The sequence below is a fragment of the Artibeus jamaicensis genome, unplaced genomic scaffold, assembly GCF_021234435.1.
Source record: "Artibeus jamaicensis isolate MK-2021 breed Jamaican fruit bat unplaced genomic scaffold, CSHL_Jam_final contig_473, whole genome shotgun sequence".
Lineage (NCBI taxonomy): Eukaryota > Metazoa > Chordata > Mammalia > Chiroptera > Phyllostomidae > Artibeus > Artibeus jamaicensis.
This window is the reverse complement of record NW_026521851.1, coordinates 35,567-53,936: the sequence shown is the minus strand read 5'-3', so window position 1 is coordinate 53,936 and position 18,370 is coordinate 35,567. Positions and strand designations below refer to the sequence as shown.

Sequence of the window (18,370 nt, the reverse complement as noted above, 5' to 3'; positions counted from 1 at the left end):
AACAAGTGACTGTGTGCTGTGCAACTTGCCCTGAGCTTTGGACCTCATGGCCCCTTGGGATTGTGTAGGGAGGCAGAACTCAGTAGGGCTGCTTCTTTAATAAAACTCAGGAGGATCTACTTCCAGTCCAGAGGAAACCAGTGCTGATGGCTCTGGGACCGGGGTGATGCTCAGGAAATACCTTGTGGATTAGAGGAGGTGTTTGAGAAGGTGGGATGTGAGCTCCCACTGCTTTCTCCTCGCTGGGCCATGTTGCTCCCTGAGTCCTTCTTCCTTTGACAGCACCCTGTCTGGCTCTTCTCACCATTTCCTGGAGAGACTGCTTTCCTTTACATCCCTTGTCTGCATCATTCAGCATCTTCAACCATCACCAAAATTCAGAGGTCCCCAGAACTTCTCCCCAGGTCAGACCTCTGTTTCAAATTCCAGTCCCCCCTGCCAGTTGGATGTTCTAGAGTTTTCTGTCATTTAGAGCTGCAAACTTTGCCTCTGCAACAATGATTCCCATTTAACCCAAGCATTGATTCTCCTCTTGGTTCTTCATTTCTGGTTGATGGCACACGGCTGCCCCTGTGGCTGACTGTTCCACCCTCACTGACCCCTCAATGGCCCCTTACTCTTCTTTGCCCTCCATGGCCAGTCGTCCCATTTGGAGATTGCAAACTTCCCCTCATGTGCACTCTTTCCTCAGTATTCTTGCTATGAGACCCAGCGACATCTCCTCCATGCCTACAGTTCTTCCCTGAACTTCACACATAGGTCCTATTCAATATTTGGAAGCGTGTACCTCTATTATGGAATAAACCCCTCTTGACCATAATGTATGATCTTGTAATGTATTGTTGAATTCAGGTTGCTGATATTTTTGAGGTCTTTTGTATTCATTGGGGATATTGGCCAAGAATTTTCTTTCTTGTGGTGCCCTTGTCTTGTTTTGGTATCAGGGTAATGTTGGCCTCCTAAAATAAGTTTGGAAATGTTCTTTTCTCTTTTATTTTTTTGGAAGAGTTTGAGAAGGACAGGTGTTAATTCTTTGAATGTTTGGTAGAATTCACCTTGAAGCCTTCTTGGTCTGCACTTTTGTTTGTGGGAGGTTTTTGATAACTGTTCAATTTCCCTATTAGTAGTTGGTCCTTTCAGATTTTCTGTATCTTCATGATTCAGTCTTTAGAAAGCTGCATGCTTCTAAGAATGTATTCATTTCTTGAAGCTTTCAAAAGTGTTGGTAGGTCATTGCTCATGTGATCTTTTGCATTTCCATAGTATCAGTTGCAATGTCTCTTCCTTTGTTTGTAATTTCATTGGGAACCTCTCTCTTTTCTTGGTGAGTCTGGGTAAAGGTTAATCAATTTTCTTCATCTTTTCCAAGAACAAGCTCTTAGTTTCATTGATCTTTTCTGTAGTCCTTTTAGCGTCTATGTCCTTTTTTCTGCTCAGAGCTTTATTACTTTCTTCCTTCTAGTGCTGTTGAGCCTCCCTTGTTTTCCTTTTCTAGTGCCTTGCCATGTAAAGTTAGGTTGAGACTTGTCCCGTTCCTTAAGGCGGGCACTTATCACTGTGACGTTCCTGGCTGACTGACTGCTCAGCTGCACCCCATACATCTTGGTGTGTGTGCTGCTTTCCATTCTCATTTGTGTCAAGGAATTTTTGGTTTCCCTTTGGATTTCTTTGTTCACCCATTGGCTGTACAGTAGCATGGTGATTAATCTCAGCATATTTGTGAATATTTCTCATTGGTAATTGATTTCTAGTTTCATATGTTTGTGGTATGGAAGATGCTTTCCATGGCTCCAATCTTCCTAGAATTCTAAGATTTAATTTGTGGCTTAACATATGATCCTGGAGAATGTTCCAGGAGCACTGGAGAGGAATTGTGTGATGCTGTTTTGGGATGGGATACATGCACCTCTTAAACCCAACTACTCTAACGTGTCATTGGAGGCTGGTGTTTCTTTATTGATTTTCTGCCTGGATGATCTGTCTATTGATGTAAGTACAGGTCTTGAAGTTCCTTACTGTCATTGTACTGCTGACTATTCTTCCCTTTAGGTCTGTTAATATTTCATTTATATATTTAGATGCGCCTATGCTGAGAAGCACCTGTATTTTATTCTTTATATATATTGTACTATTTAATTGGTTAACATTTTGCATCTATGTTCATAAGGACTATGGTCTTATTGGACTACTACTTAGGGTTTGACATCAAGGTAATGCTGGCCTCATGGGATGGATTTGGAAGAATTCCCTCCTTTTCAATTTCCCAGGTCACCTTAGGTAGAAATTCACCAGGAAAGCCATCTAGGACTAGAGTTTTCTTCATGAGATTGTTTTAATGTATAGATTCATTTTCTCTAGTAAATATAGGTGCTTTTGAAAGTATCTCTTGTTCCTGTGATAGTTCTGTCTGTATGTTAGTTTGCTAGAGCTCCTATAACAATATACCCCAGACCAGAGACCTTTAACAACACAAAATGTGATCACATTCTGGAGACTGGAATTTTAAGATGAAGACGCTGACAGGGTTGGTTTCTCTAAAGGCCCCTCCCTCACAGGTAGCCACCCACCTACTGCCTCTTCACATGAAAATTGAGGAAAATAGTCCTAGTGCGTGTACTTGGCCCTTGTGTGTCTGTGCCCTCCCTCCCTGTTAGGACTCAGGACAGGTTGGTCAGTGCAGACCTTCACAGACTCATTTTACCCTAACCACCTCATTGGAGACCCTGTCTCCACCTACACTCACATTCTGAGGTCCTGGAGCTCAGGCTTTCAATGTACAAATTCTAGGGGGCACACAGCTCAGTCCATGAGTATCTTTCAAGAAAAGTTGATGAATGCACGACTGTAGCTGTTTGTAGCATGTTCTTCTGATTCTTTTTGTCAACTCAGCAAGAAATGTATAAATGCATGCTTTCTGTACTTCAAAGCTCTGGTTTTAGGTGCAGAGACATTTGGGATTGTTCTGTCTCTCTGATGAAAGGACCTCAACATTATGAAGTCTCCCTCTTTGTCTCTCACAATACTCTCTATTTAGAAATGTGTTTTGTCTAATGTTAACATAGTCACTCCATGTTTCTTTTGGTTCAGGTGATATGCTTTCTCACCCTCTCATTCTACCCCGTTTCTTGTAGAGAGTGTATAGCTTCATCTTGCCTTTATAACCAATCCAGCAGTGTCTAAATTGTAATTGGGACGTTGATAACATTTAACGTGATTACCATGATTTGTGTAAATCCATATTTTTTGTTTCTTACTGTCCCATCCATTCTTTCGTCCCTGTACTTCTTATGCTTTCATTTATAACGATTCCATTCATTTGTGTGTTAGTCTGTTGGCTCTATTCTTTTCCTCTGGTGGCTTCTGAACACACAGCACGTCTCTTTAATGCACCACAGGCTACCTTCAGGTCATATCATACCACGTCACATGTAGCATAAGGGCTCTACAGCATAGTGCTTTTTCCTCCTCCTCGTCCCAGTTTGCTGCCCTTTGTGCTATGAAACCAACAATAAGTAGAGAGGCCAAATAACTTTTATGTATGACCCATGGACGTAAACTGAAGGGGGAAATACGAGTGGGGGAAGCTGTGCAGGGTGGCAGGGACTAAAGGGAGGCAATGGGACTACTGTAAAAGCATAATCAATAAAATATATTTAGACAAAAAAACAACAATATATTATGACTTTGGTGGATGTAGTTAGCCATTCATGTTTAAATTCATTTAGATATAAGGAAAAGGTATGCATATTTAACATATTTACCATTTCTAGTGCTTTTTATTCCTTTGTCTACAGTTACATCTGGTGTCACATCCCTTTTGGATGAAGGACTTCCTTTAACGTTTCTGATTGTACAGGTCTGTTCAGGATGAAGTCCTTTAGCATCATATGTCTGCAAAAGTCATTATATTGCCTTTGTTTTTGAAAAATGTTGTCACTTGGTATAGAATTCTAGGATGGCGGTTTTTCTACCTTTCAAGGGACTTGAAAGTATGTTTCAGGAATTTAAAAATGACGATTTACTGTCTTCTGGCTTTTTTTGTCTGATGAGAAGTCTGTTGTTACTTCATCTTTGTTCTTCTGTACTTAAAGTTAGTTACCTGTTGCTTTTAAAGTTTTGAATCACTGATTTTATGCAGTTTGATTATTATATGTCTCAGCATAAATTTGCTTTTTTGCTTGCAGTTACTTGCACTTCTTGGATTTATCAGTTTAGACTTTTCATTAAATTTGGAAATTTCTCATCCATGAATTCTTCAACTTAGAAGTCTTCTTCCCCTCTCTTCACTTGGGGACTCAAAATATAACAACACTTTCCCAGAAATTTTCCCATAGCTTATTCATGTCACCTGATGCTTTTCTGATTTTCTTACAGTTGCTGTTTCCCAATTCACTAATCCTTTGTTCTGCAGTGTCAAATCTGCTGTTAATGCCATTCAGTTATTTCACATCTCTGACGCGGATTTTTTATCTGCAGCAGTTTGATTTGAATTTAACATTCTCCATCTTTTCTCTTCAAGCTTGAACATATAAATTGTACTAATGTTTTATAATTATATAGATGCTTTAATTTAATAAAAACTAATGTAATACAACAATTCTCTTATAATACCTAGTTCAGTGTCCTTTTATAGTAATTCTATCTCTTTATCATTTCTGGGTGCATATACTGATTGAGTCCTGTGCTTGTTTTGGGTTTCATTTGCCTGCTTTTTTGTAGGTCTGCTAATATTTAGACACCAGATACTGATTTTACCTCCTGCATATTTTTGCATTCCTGTAGGTATTCTTGAATGTTCTTTGTGGATGCAGGAACTTGGGAACAGTCTCATCTTCCTGAGGCTGGCATTGAATCTTTTATGGGCCAGACCAGAGAAACTTGTGAGTGTATGGCTGTCTTTTAGCCCCACCACTGAGATGCACACTTCTGAGTCCTCTGTCCTGTGACTTATGTGGTTTTCCACTCTTAAGGTGGGGGTACAAATTCGTTTCTGTGAGTCACAGGTCTTTCTCGGCTCCTTTTGGGAGGTTCTTCTTGAGGACACAGGTGGCTTCCTTTCCAGGTGCACTGATGTGTTCTGCTGGAGACCTGAGGAGAACTCCTTTGAACACCTGCAGCCATCTGGGCAGCTTCTCCTCTCCAATATCGTGCCCTGCGTACTCCTGCCCTCTTGGCCTGACCTGGGTCTCCAGTGCATCTCCACTATAAGAGATTTCCCCTTAAGATGTGAGGTGCACTCCCTCAGTCAACCAGGAGGTTCTTGGGAACTCTCACCTCCCGATTCTCCTCTCTCAGAAATAACTATCCTGCCTCACTTTCATCCAACTAAAAGAAACAATGGCTTCATACATTTCCCTTGATTTTCTGTATTTTCTTCAAGGAGTTACAAGAAACTCCTTGTTGGCTGCTCGTAGAAGTTCTTCAACAGAAATGTGATCATCTGTCAGACTGCTTTATGTTGTAGCTGAGGAAGAGAGGCTTTATCGCCTCCTGAAACCATTTAGAAATGAAACATTATTATTATTGTTGTTATTATTATTATTATTATTATTTTCAAGAGAATGCTTCCCTGTAGGGTAATTACTGTCACACACACACACACACACACACACACACACACACACACACACACTATATATATATATTCTAGGGATACAGCCATACAGTATTGTTAACAGAGGTTTTCAATTGCAATGATTCCCTTACCACAGGGCATGCAGGTATGGTTTAAAAATGGCACTTAACAGATTCCAATATGCAAAAAAAACTCACTTTTCTACTATTTCTTTTTTATATGCATTGTTGGCCAAAGGAACATACTATGTACTCACTTCTAAAAGTTAGAAACAGGTTTTACATATAATCAACATTTTGCATCCACTAAAACAACCTGAGTTTTATCATTTATCCTATTAATATGCAATTTCTTTACACTGAGCCTAATTGTAACCCCAGAATAAATTTAGCTTAGTCATGAGATGCCATTACAATAATGTATTTCTAAATGCTGTTTCTAGTATTTACGATGTTCAAATGTATGTACACAAGTCAGATTAATCGAGTTTTCAATGTTGGATGATCTAAGATTTGTGATCTTTGGTTGCAAGCAAGAGGAATTGGTTTCCTGTCAAGCAAAGTTGTAATTAATGGGGGATAAATTCCCCCAGAATGGAAGAGAAGGCTAAAGGACCACAGAGACCCAGGAGGCACTTAAGTGTGCTGTTCTCATTTTGATTCAATCTCAGCGATTTTCTTGAACCATTTTCTCTTACTACAGAAATAGCTCCTCAAATTAACCTAGTTTTGGTATCATCTTGATAACAGCATTAAGGAAAATGACTGACAGGTGTACCAAAAGGCTGTCCAGTGGGGAGTTAGTTAATCCTACAGGTGAGAATTGAGGTACAAAGTACGTCTTCAAAAAAAATGAATGTCTGAAGCATAACATCAGAAGATGTTTACATTAATTCAGTTGTGGGTCCTAATTTTTGCTTTGCTCAAGAACATAGGTATTTTCACCTACCTGCAAGTAACAGATGACTTATGAGAGTGCTCACTGTCCACAGGGACGTTTTGTGAGTCCTTGTGAAATCCTTTCAGAGTCTCCACAGTGCCCTGTGGTGGAAAGGGCGGGGCCAGGATGCATCCTCCCGCAGCGCCAGAGCCACGAAAAAAGAAGTTGTGCAGGCAGAATGATTGGGGGTCCTTGCACCCGCATCCCCTGGCATGCAGTCCTTTAGTGAAGCTCCCTGGAGGCACTGTGGAGGACAGTGGGCCATGTCCGCCAGTCCTCAGCCCCCAGAGTGAGGGTGGGTGCCAGCCCTGACTCCAGAGCCCCAGACCCGGTCTGTCCCGGACTCAGATCCTTTCCTGGTCCTGTCCCAGGTGTAAGGATTCTCGTAGCAGCCACAAGGGAGGCCGGGCGCCAGTGCTCGGATGCTGGCCAGACAGATCTTTAGGGAAACCCAAGCTGATTGTCCAGGAACCAGTCCTGCGGAGCGACCCGAGATTAGTGTTGATTCTGATGGTGGCCTTCGTGCCCCAAAGGCAGTGCCATCCATGTAGTACAGAAAGCACGGTAATAGGACCACCTCGGTAGCTGACACTTGCACAATAAAATCATTTTCAACTTTTTAAAGGCCATTTTGCCAATAAAAACCTAAATCACAGAGACCTCATTGGCTGTAGAGGGGATTCTATGGGGTTGCCTCGCAATAAGGATTTTATTTCTTTTTATTCTTCAGGCAATTATGTGTCAACCATCTATCACCAGCGTTAGCTGTAACTATTATTTAGCACTAGGTGCTAGATGCTTCCCAGGTGTTATCTGCAATTACTACAATGGTGGAGGTTGATAATATTATTCACCATTTTACAGTTAAAATTGAAGCTCAGACATGCTAAGCAACTTCTTCAAGGCAAGAGGTCGATCCTCAGGATGAATTGAAACTTAAATCTCTAGTCCAAAACAGAATGTTTACTTTACCCGAAGTTGCCCAGGGCAGCACAGTGACTTACCAAAGAATAAGGTACAGGTTGGCGCGGACATGCAGGCACTTGCAGATCTGTGGGGTTCTGCTTCAACTGGGGGACAGGGACATTTGTAACTGATGCAAAGGGCAAGGATTTGTCATAGCTGATCACTTAAATATTGTAGCCCCTGGTATTTGTTGATTTGAGGTTGTATTTTGTTCGTTAATTAGTGGGATCTTTATTGGCCCAGTATAATGTGTATGGGCTTATGAGTTAAACCCAAAGCCAAATTATGGAATTATGTATCTGTGATTAGGGGACAGGGCAGAGAGTCAGCCCAGGACCAATCATTCAAATGCCTCTTCTTATTCCTTGAGTGTGCCAGGGGCCATGGTGCTGCTGGGGTGTAATGTTGTAGACACCTGGTCTCTGCACTCTCTGAGCTTACAGAGGGTTGATGATGCAGGCACTAACCAGCAGTGCCCACGTAGTTATGGATGATCAAGACAAATCCACAGAAACTATCAAATCCTGTGGAGAAAAAGGGCAGGACACTCTCTCTGGAAGAGAGTGCCACTTACCTTTTGCCTAGACACGTTTTAATTAATTAATTAACTAATTAATTAATTGATTAATCATTTATTTATTTATTTTTGCACAGGCATTCAGGTACAAGCTTGGTCATGGATAGACAGTAATCAGCAGAGAGTATACAAAAAACATTAGGGCTTCTCCTTAAATCAAAGTCTATCAACTGAAAGGCTACAAAACTGTGGAAAAATAAAAACATTTAACTAAAAGCATTCTTAGCAGAGCAGATCTCACAGGTTTGTTAAGAATTCTTTATTTTGCCAGATTACCAGGGCACTGAACTAGCTGGTGAAAGGTTGCACCCTTTTCCCCATCACAGGTATTCAGGCCTAAGTTGACTAGAGCCAGGAAGTGCTTCTCCCAGAGGACATGGGGAATGGGCTGTGTTAGACTAGCCATGGGAGCGTTGAAAGTCTATTATTTTCTCTTTATCACAGCACCCCTGAGTCCTTCCATAATGGCCTCCCAAGTGATCGAGTCTGGCTTAGATTGCCCCCCAGGGGGGTCTCTCCCATCACAGACCTTCCATCATGCTTTGGGGGATAAAGCAAGGGCAGCATCTGCTGCCAGAGACAAGCCTTGTCTCCTGAGTGGCTCGCATTCTGGAGGCTGCACACTCAGCCTTAAACAGTTGCAATTCCGGAAATCAGGCAGAGCAGTTCCCAACTGGTTGAGGCTGCGGGACAAGACAACTGTGTTGATGGGGTTTCTACAGTAAAAAATGACTTCTGAAACTCAAGTCGCCATATCTAGAGCTCACTTCAACAATTCATACCAAAGGTACTATGTCCTTCCACTCTGAAATTTCTGTATGTGTGTGTACCAGTCTATCACTTTGTTTATGTTTGGTGTTTTAGATATTGGCAAAACATGTCAGTGATGATGGAGTCAGTGACAGTGACTTTCTTCTTTTCCTTGGAGAGCCTGCCATGGGGAAGTATTAGGTCTTTTCTGGTCTGATAATCTCACTCTACACATTTTATGTATAGAGCCAAGTTCAGGAGCAGCTGCCAACACCAGAGGGTCAGAGTGAGACTCCCTTGGGCCCATTCTCTCGCCATCCTTCTGGGGCCGCCACACTCAGACCTGCTGCACTGTGGTCCTGGGAGTCTGACCATCTCTCAGTCTGTTTCCAGTCACTAGCACAACTGTCAAACACAGCTGGTGTTCAGTCCAGGCACACCTGACTGTGCTGAAGTGTCTCAGGCAGACCAGCATGTGCACGAGGTTAATGAGGCTCTCTGACAAATCCTCCTGGGCAGCAGAAGATTCCAAAGTCATCAGCAAGTCTACACACTTTAAAACATAGAAAATGGTGCAGTCTGCAATCCCCATTTGCTTAGTTTGCATTTTAACAGTTTTGAGGACAAAACTTACTTCTTAGTAACAGGGAGGTTACCAAGTTATTAAAACTCACTGACTGTCAGGTATGTGGTGATGTCCCTTGTACAGAATTTTTAGGAATAAACAGTCGTGGGCATTTCTTTCAGAACTACCCTCTAACCTGAAAAATAAAAATGCTCACATACACATGAGGACAATTCAGATGACCGCCCAGCACCTGGGCAAAATACTCACAGGACTCTTCCACTGAGCCAAGCACTTCCTCTGCAACTCAGTTTGCTCACTCACCAAAGTGGGCACACAATTCACTAAAAGCAACATGCTCTGAGCATGAAGACAACCTGAGAATCTGCCTGCCAACTCTCTGATCCGAAACTTCAGTCTGTTTCCACTTCTCTCCCGAGAGTCGGGCCCCCTTCTGATTGTCCAGTGACCATTTCTACTGGACATTCTCGGACTTCATGATGGCCCATGCATGAATGTGCCCTGAGCCTGTCCATCACCAGTCTTCCTCCCAGTGCCCTCGCTCTGCGAGTCATTTGGCCCAGGAGTCCCCCCTCAGCATATCCTCACCCAACGGCCTCACAGCTCTCACTGACAGTGGTAAGGTTTACATGTTTCCTCACCGGAGATCACCTGGCTGCTTCCTCCTGGCTTCTGCAGGCAAAGGCAGCCCTGCTGAATATAGGATCCTCTTCTCAGAGCTAAGCACCTGAGAGGAAGAGGTCTGTGTGTGTGTGCAGGTTTTTTAGTGAAGTTCTAGGAAATACATCTTCAAACTGCTATGTAATTTTCCATCACTCTCTAGAAAACAAATCTCTTTTCTGTAAAAAATTTTACATTTGAAAACTAGGTTGCGGGAGCATGTTATTCACTGTATTCAGAACCAGAAAGAATGGAGAAATTCTTAGGGGTCAGTAGGCAAGTTACGTCCATGGTGGCAGTGAAGCAGGGCTGCAAACTCTTCAGACATCACTCCAAGTCAGGACCTGGGGCAGAGTCGCCTCCCCTGAATTAGGACTGGCTTTCATGGGAGGCCAGTCTCCAAGAAGAGACAGAGGAAGTGAGGTGCTGGGTGACTCTGCAGGCCCTAACAGGCACCAGCATGTTGCCCAGGACTCTAGCTGGAGCCAGAGCTCAGCCAATGTCTGCTGCAGAGAAGTCCAGGTGCAGACTTGGCGGGCCTGGCTCAGCAGCACTCGCTTTGAGCACATCACAGGCCAAAAACGATGTCACTGTGCAGAAGTGCTGATCACACACACAGAAATGTAAGATTATTACACTGGAAAAGACCTAATACTTCCCCACGGCAGGCTCTCCAAGGAAAAGAGGAAAGTGACTAATTCCATCATCACTGAAGTGTTTTGCCAATATCTAAAAACACCAACCATAAACATAGCTATGGACTGGTACACACACACATACAGAACTTTTGGAGTGGAAGGACATAGTACCTTTGGTATGAATTGTTGAAGTGAGCTCTAGATATGGCAACTGGAGTTTCAGAAGTCTTTTTTTTTTTTTTTTTTTTACTGTAGAAACCCCATCAACACAGTTGTCCAGCAGCCTCAACCTGTTGGGAACTGCTCTGCCTGGTTTCAAGAATTGCAAACACTTAAGACTGACTGTGGGACCTCCAGAATGCAAGCCACTCAGGAGACAAGGCTTGTCTCTGGCATCAGATGCTGCTGCTGCTTTATCTCCCAAAGCAGGTTTGAAGATCTATGATGAGTAAGACCCCCCTGAGGGGAGACCTAAGCCAGACTTGATCACTTCGGAGACCATCATGGAAGGATTCGTGGGTACTGCAACAAACAGGAAATGACAGACCTTCAATGCTCCCCTAACTATTCTAACACAGCCCATTTCCCATGTCCTCTGGGAGAAGCGCTTCCTGGCTCTAATCCACTTAGGCCTGAATACCTGTGATGGGGGACAAGGGTGCAACCTTTCACCAGATCGCACAGGGCCCAGCAAATCTGGCAAGATGTAGCATTCTTAACAAACCTGTGAGATCTGCACTGCTAAGAATGGTTTTAGTTAAATGCATTTATTTTCCCATAGTTTTATAGCCTTTCAGTTGATAGACCTTGACTTAAGGAGAAGCCCTAATGATTTTTTGTATACCATCTTCTGTTTACTGTCTATCATTATTAATAAGCTGGTACCTGAATACCTGAGCAAAAAAAACAAATAAAAGCCTGTCTAGACAAAAGGTAAGTGGCACTCTCCCCCGGAAAGAGTGTCCTGCCCCTTTTCTCCACAGGATTCAGTCGTTCCTATGAATTTGTCTTGATCATCCATAACTACGTGGGCACTGCTGGTCAGTGCATGCGTCATCAATACTCTGTAAGCTCAGAGAGTACAGAGACCAGGTGTGTATAGCATTTCACCCCAGCAGTAGCATGGCCCCTGGCACACTCAAGGGATAAGAAGAGGCATTTGAATGATTGGTCCTGGGCTGACTCTCTAACCTCTCCCCTAACCACAGATACACAATTCCACACGTTGGCTTTTGGTCCAACTCATAAGACCATACACACTCTACTCGACCAGTAAAGACCCCACTGCTAATTAATGAACAAATTACAACCTCAAATCAACAAATACCAGGGGCTACAATACTTAAATGATCAGCTATGACAAATCCTTGCCCTTTGCATCAGTTACAAACGTCCCTGTCCCCCAGTTGAAGCAGAACCCCGCAGGTCTGCAAGTGCCCGCATGTTCACTCTGACCTGTACCTTATTCTTCAGTAAGTCACTGTGCTGCCCAGGGCAACTCTGGGTGAAGTAAACATTCTGTTTTGGACTAGAGACTTAAGTTTCAATTCATCCTGAGGATCGACCTCTTGCCTTGAAGAAGTTGCTTAACATGCCTGAGCCTCAATTTTAACTGCAAAATGGTGAAAAATATTATCAATCTCCACCACTGAAATCATTGCAGATAACACCTGGAAAGCATCTAGCACCTAGTGCTAAACAGTAGTTACATCTAAAGCTGGTGATAAATGGTTGATATGTACTTTCATGAAGAATATAAAAAAAATATATGAAGAAAAAAAAAAGAATCCTTATTGCGAGGCAACCCCATAGAATCCCCTCTACAGCCAATGAGGTCTCTGTGATTTAGGTTTTTATTGCCAAAATGGCCTTTAAAAAGTTGAAAATGGTTTTATTGTGCAAGTGTCAGCTACCGAGGTGGTCCTATTACCTTGCTTTCTGTACTACATGGATGGCACTGCCTTTGGGGCACGAAGGCCACCATCAGAATCAGCACTAATCTCAGGTCGCTCCGCAGGACTGGCTCTTGGACAATCAGCTTGGGTTTCCCTAAAGATCTGTCTGTGCCAGTGTCCGAGCACCGGTGCCCGGCCTCCCTTGTGGCTGCTACAGGAATCCTTATGCCTGGGACCAAACCGGGAAAGGATGAGGGTCCGGGAGAGACCGGGTTTGGGGCTCTGGAGTCAGGGCTGGCACCCACGCTCACTCTGGGGGCGGACGAGGGGAGGACACGGCGCGCAGGCCTCCACTGCGCCTCTGGGGAGCATTGCTAAAGGACCGCGCCCCAGGAGACGCGGGTGCTCGCACCCCCAACCACTGCCCGCACAACTTCCGGTTCCCGGCGCGGCGCCAAGCGATGACGTGTACTGGTCCCGCCATTTCCGCTGCGCCCTGTGGAGACTCTGAAAGGACTTCACAAGGACTCACAAAACGTCCCTGTGAACAGTGAGTGCGCTCCTATGTCATCTGTTACTTGCAGGTAGCTGAAAATCCCTATGTTCTTGAGCAAAGCAAACATTAGGACCCACAACTGAATCAATATAAACATCTCGTGATCTTACGCTTCATACATTCATTTTTTGAAGACGTACTTGTACCTCAATTCTCACCTGTAGGATTAACTAATTCCCCACTGGACAGCCTACTGGTACGCCTGTCAGTCACTTTCCGTAATGTTGTTATCAAGATGATACCAAAGCTAGGTTAATTTGAGGAGTTATTCCTGTAGTAAGAGAAAATGGTTCAAGAAAATCGCTGAGATTGAATCAAAATGAGAACGGCACACTTAAGTGCCTCCTGGGTCTCTGTGGTCCTTTAGCCTTCTCTTCCATTCTGGGGGAATTTATCCCCCATTAATTACAACTTTGCTTGACAGGAAACCAGTTCCTCTTGCTTGCAACCAAAGATCACAAATCTTAGATTATCCAACATTGAAAACTCGATTAATCTGACTTGTGTACATACGTTTGATAATCTTAAATACTAGAAACAGCATTTAGAAGTACATTAATATAATGGCCTCTCATGACTAAGCTACATTTCTTCTGGGGTTACAATTAGGCTCAGTGTAAGGAAATATCATATTAATAGGTTAAATGATAAAACTCAGGTTGTTTTAGTAGATGCAAAATGTCATTTTTTCCTCATTCTTTTTTTTAATGTAATGTATGTCAGTTATACCTTTATTTATTTTTTAAATTTTTTATTGATTATGCTGTTACAGTTGTTCTATTAAAAATATGTAACGCTTCACGAATTTGCATGTTATTCTTGCGCAGGGGCCATGCTAATCTTCTCTGTATCGTTCCAATTTTAGTATATGTGCTGCCGAAGCGAGCACGCAAAATGTCATTTATATGTAAAACCTGTTTCTAACTTTTAGAAGTGAGTACATAGTACGTTCCTATGGCCAACAATGCATATAAAAAAGAAATAGTAGAAAAGTGAGTTTTTTTGCATATTGGAATCTGTTAAGTGCCATTTTTAAACCATACCTGCATGCCCTGTGGTAAGGGAATCATTGCAATTGAAAACCTCTGTTAACAATACTGTATGGCTGTATCCCTAGAATATATATATATTGTGTGTGTGTGTGTAAGACAGTAATTACCCTACAGGAAAGCATTCTCTTGAAAATAATAATAATAATAATAACAACAATAATAATGTTTCATTTCTAAATGGTTTCAGGAGGCGATAAAGCCTCTCTTCCTCAGCTACAACATAAAGCAGTCTGACAGATGATCACATTTCTGTTGAAGAACTTCTACGAGCAGCCAACAAGGAGTTTCTTGTAACTCCTTGAAGAAACTACTGAAAATCAAAGGAAATGTATGAAGCCATTGTTTCCATTAGCTGGATGAAAGTGAGGCAGGATAGTTATTTCTGAGAGAGGAGAATCGGGAGGTGAGCCCCAAGACCCTCCTGGCTGACTGAGGGACTGCACCCCACATCTTAAAGGGAAATCTCTTATAGTGGAGATGGACTCGAGACCCAGGGTGAGCCAAGAGGGCAGGAGTATGCAGGGCACAATGTTGGAGAGGAGAGAGCTGCCCAGATGGCTGCGGTTGTTCAAGGGAGTTCTCCTCAGGTCTCCAGCAGAACACATCAGTGCACCTGGAAAGGAAGCCACCTGTGTCCTCAAGAAGAACCTCCCAAAAGGAGCCGAGAAAGACCTGTGACTCAAAGAAACGAATTTGTACCCCCACCGTAAGAGTGGAAAACCACATAAGTCACAGGACAGAGGACTCAGAAGTGTGCATCTCAGTGGTGGGGCTAAAAGACAGCCATACACTCACAAGCTTCTCTGGTCTGGCCCATCAAAGATTCAATGCCAGCCTCAGGAAGATGAGACTGTTCCCAAGTTCCTGCATCCACAAAGAACATTCAAGAATACCTACAGGAATGCAAAAATATGCAGGAGGTAAAATCAATGTCTGATGTCTAAATATTAGCAGACCTATAAAAAAGCAGGCAAATACAACCCAAAATGTGGACAAGACTCAATCAGTACATGCACCCAGAAATGATAAAGAGATAGAATTACTATAAAAGGACACTGAACTAGGTATTATAAGAGAATTGTTGTGTTACATTAGTTTTTATTAAATTAAAGCATCTATATAATTATAAAACATTAGTACAATTTATATGTTCAAGCTTGAAGAGAAAAGATGGAGAATGTTAAATTCAAATCAAACTGCTGCAGATGAAAAATCCGCGTCAGAGATGTGAAATAACTGAATGGCATTAACAGCAGATTTGACACTGCAGAACAAAGGATTAGTGAATTGGGAAACAGCAACTGTAAGAAAATCAGAAAAGCATCAGGTGACATGAATAAGCTATGGGAAAATTTCTGGGAAAGTGTTGTTATATTTTGAGTCCCCAAGTGAAGAGAGGGGAAGAAGACTTCTAAGTTGAAAAATTCATGGATGAGAAATTTCCAAATTTAATGAAAAGTCTAAACTGATAAATCCAAGAAGTGCGATTAACTGCAAGCAAAAGAAGCAAATTTATGCTGAGACATATAATAATCAAACTGCATAAAATCAGTGATTAAAAACTTTAAAAGCAACAGGTAACTAACTTTAAGTACAGAAGAACAAAGATGAAGTAACAAGAGACTTCTCATCAGACAAAAAAAGCCAGAAGACAGTAAATCGTCATTTTTAAATTCCTGAAACATACTTTCAAGTCCCTTGAAAGGTAGAAAAACCGCCATCCTAGAATTCTATACCAAGTGACAACATTTTTCAAAAACAAAGGCAATATAATGACTTTTGCAGACATATGATGCTAAAGGACTTCATCCTGAACAGACCTGTACAATCAGAAATGTTAAAGGAAGTCCTTCATCCAAAAAGGGATGTGACACCAGATGTAACTGTAGACAAAGGAATAAAAAGCACTAGAAATGGTAAATATGTTAAATATGCATACCTTTTCCTTATATCTAAATGAATTTAAACATGAATGGCTAACTACATCCACCAAAGTCATAATATATTGTTGTTTTTTTGTCTAAATATATTTTATTGATTATGCTTTTACAGTAGTCCCATTGCCTCCCTTTAGTCCCTGCCACCCTGCACAGCTTCCCCCCACTCGTATTTCCCCCTTCAGTTTACGTCCATGGGTCATACATAAAAGTTATTTGGCCTCTCTACTTATTGTTGGTTTCATAGCACAAAGGGCAGCAAACTGGGACGAGGAGGAGGAAAAAGCACTGTGCTGTAGAGCCCTTATGCTACATGTGACGTGGTATGATATGACCTGAAGGTAGCCTGTGGTGCATTAAAGAGATGTGCTGTGTGTTCAGAAGCCACCAGAGGAAAAGAATAGAGCCAACAGACTAACACACAAATGAATGGAATCATTAAAAATGAAAGCATAAGAAGTACAGGGACGAAAGAATGGATGGGACAGTAAGAAACAAAAAATATGGATTTACACAAATCATGGTAATCACGTTAAATGTTATCAACGTCCCAATTACAATTTAGACACTGCTGGATTGGTTATAAAGGCAAGATGAAGCTATACACTCTCTACAAGAAACGGGGTAGAATGAGAGGGTGAGAAAGCATATCACCTGAACCAAAAGAAACATGGAGTGACTATGTTAACATTAGACAAAACACATTTCTAAATAGAGAGTATTGTGAGAGACAAAGAGGGAGACTTCATAATGTTGAGGTCCTTTCATCAGAGAGACAGAACAATCCCAAATGTCTCTGCACCTAAAACCAGAGCTTTGAAGTACAGAAAGCATGCATTTATACATTTCTTGCTGAGTTGACAAAAAGAATCAGAAGAACATGCTACAAACAGCTACAGTCATGCATTCATCAACTTTTCTTGAAAGATACTCATGGACTGAGCTGTGTGCCCCCTAGAATTTGTACATTGAAAGCCTGAGCTCCAGGACCTCAGAATGTGAGTGTAGGTGGAGACAGGGTCTCCAATGAGGTGGTTAGGGTAAAATGAGTCTGTGAAGGTCTGCACTGACCAACCTGTCCTGAGTCCTAACAGGGAGGGAGGGCACAGACACACAAGGGCCAAGTACACGCACTAGGACTATTTTCCTCAATTTTCATGTGAAGAGGCAGTAGGTGGGTGGCTACCTGTGAGGGAGGGGCCTTTAGAGAAACCAACCCTGTCAGCGTCTTCATCTTAAAATTCCAGTCTCCAGAATGTGATCACATTTTGTGTTGTTAAAGGTCTCTGGTCTGGGGTATATTGTTATAGGAGCTCTAGCAAACTAACATACAGACAGAACTATCACAGGAACAAGAGATACTTTCAAAAGCACCTATATTTACTAGAGAAAATGAATCTATACATTAAAACAATCTCATGAAGAAAACTCTAGTCCTAGATGGCTTTCCTGGTGAATTTCTACCTAAGGTGACCTGGGAAATTGAAAAGGAGGGAATTCTTCCAAATCCATCCTATGAGGCCAGCATTACCTTGATGTCAAACCCTAAGTAGTAGTCCAATAAGACCATAGTCCTTATGAACATAGATGCAAAATGTTAACCAATTAAATAGTACAATATATATAAAGAATAAAATACAGGTGCTTCTCAGCATAGGCGCATCTAAATATATAAATGAAATATTAACAGACCTAAAGGGAAGAATAGTCAGCAGTACAATGACAGTAAGGAACTTCAAGACCTGTACTTACATCAATAGACAGATCATCCAGGCAGAAAATCAATAAAGAAACACCAGCCTCCAATGACACGTTAGAGTAGTTGGGTTTAAGAGGTGCATGTATCCCATCCCAAAACAGCATCACACAATTCCTCTCCAGTGCTCCTGGAACATTCTCCAGGATCATATGTTAAGCCACAAATTAAATCTTAGAATTCTAGGAAGATTGGAGCCATGGAAAGCATCTTCCATACCACAAACATATGAAACTAGAAATCAATTACCAATGAGAAATATTCACAAATATGCTGAGATTAATCACCATGCTACTGTACAGCCAATGGGTGAACAAAGAAATCCAAAGGGAAACCAAAAATTCCTTGACACAAATGAGAATGGAAAGCAGCACACACACCAAGATGTATGGGGTGCAGCTGAGCAGTCAGTCAGCCAGGAACGTCACAGTGATAAGTGCCCGCCTTAAGGAACGGGACAAGTCTCAACCTAACTTTACATGG

General features: G+C 42.1%; 1 non-coding gene across 1 annotated transcript; it reads right to left on the bottom strand.

Moving 5' to 3' along the window:
• Positions 1-13,924: 13,924 nt before the first annotated feature.
• Positions 13,925-14,031, bottom strand: LOC119042955 (U6 spliceosomal RNA). The gene has a single exon (XR_005081334.2). It is a non-coding gene; the product is annotated as a U6 spliceosomal RNA (small nuclear RNA).
• Between the last annotated feature and the right edge of the window lie 4,339 nt (positions 14,032-18,370).